The 1,051-nt window shown below is 45.1% G+C and overlaps 1 protein-coding gene across 6 annotated transcripts in view; it reads right to left on the reverse strand.

Moving 5' to 3' along the window:
- The window catches only part of IL36G (interleukin 36 gamma), a 192,097-nt gene that overhangs the window by 188,733 nt on the left and 2,313 nt on the right, over positions 1-1,051 (reverse strand). The window contains exon 1 of one of the 6 annotated variants that reach the window (XM_055107401.2): positions 766-994. The exons of the other annotated variants lie outside the window; for them this stretch is intronic. The gene's annotated coding sequence lies outside the window, so the exon portion shown is untranslated. Of the gene's footprint in view, positions 1-765; positions 995-1,051 lie in introns of those variants that run through there. 6 annotated transcript variants of the gene reach the window in all.

The raw sequence follows: 1,051 nt of genomic DNA on the forward strand, positions 1-1,051 counted from the left end.
TTAAAACAAGGGGAATGAAGTGTGTCTAGAGACTCAGGACAACAAGGCCTGCGATCTCCTAGTAACTAGGAGAAACTAGGCCTGCGTTTCTCCGTTAGCCTTATGGCCTTATAGTCAGCTGATCAGGTGAAATCGAAAATATACCTTGAACAAGAGATCACCGTGAGAGGAGTAAGGCAGTTTCTCAAAAAATTAAAAATAGAATTGCCGTTTGATCCAACAATACCACTTCGTGGTATATACCCAAAAGAATGAAAAGGAGAGTCTCAAAGAGTTATTTGTGCATTCATGTTCATATCATTATTCACAATAGCCAAAAAGTGGAAGCAACTCAAGTGTCCGGAGAGGGATGGACCAAGAAGCAAAATGTGGCATGTCCACACAACGAAATGCTATTCCCCCTTAAAAGGAAAGGAAATTCTGACACATGCTACACATGGATGAACCTTGAATACTTTATGCTAAGTGAAACAAGCCAGTCACAGAACAAATACTGCATGATTCTACTTATATGGCACCTACAGTTGTCAAATCCATAGAGACAGAAACTAGAATGGTGATTGCCTGGGGCTGGGGGAGGGAGGAGTGCGGAGTTAGTGACGGGTACAGGGTTTCATTTGGGAAGATGAAAAAGTTCTGGAAAGGACAGTAGTGGTGGCTGTGCCACAATGTGAGGGTACTTAATACCACTAAACTGCACATTTTTGAAAAATTTAACACTTTAAAATGGTTAAAATGGTATATATGATGTTATGCATATTTTACCACAATTAAACGAGCCACCCTGCGGTACTAAGAACTAGGAGCCTTTAGATGCATAAAACCCGTATCTCCTCTTTATAATATTATTTCTTCATAGCTCCTGTGAGTCTGAGACTTTGAAAGGACAGAATCAGGTAGCGGCCCCAGCATCCTGGGAGGACCGCCCTGTCTCTCCGCCCAGGGACTCCCGGAGCGCCAACCCCAGCTGGATTCAGCGTAACCGCCCCCAACCACCAGCCCGGCTGAGGCCCCCACGGAGGGTCCCGTGCCCACTCGGAGGCGCACTCAC

Source organism: Pan paniscus, chromosome 12 (assembly GCF_029289425.2).
Source record: "Pan paniscus chromosome 12, NHGRI_mPanPan1-v2.0_pri, whole genome shotgun sequence".
NCBI lineage: Eukaryota > Metazoa > Chordata > Mammalia > Primates > Hominidae > Pan > Pan paniscus.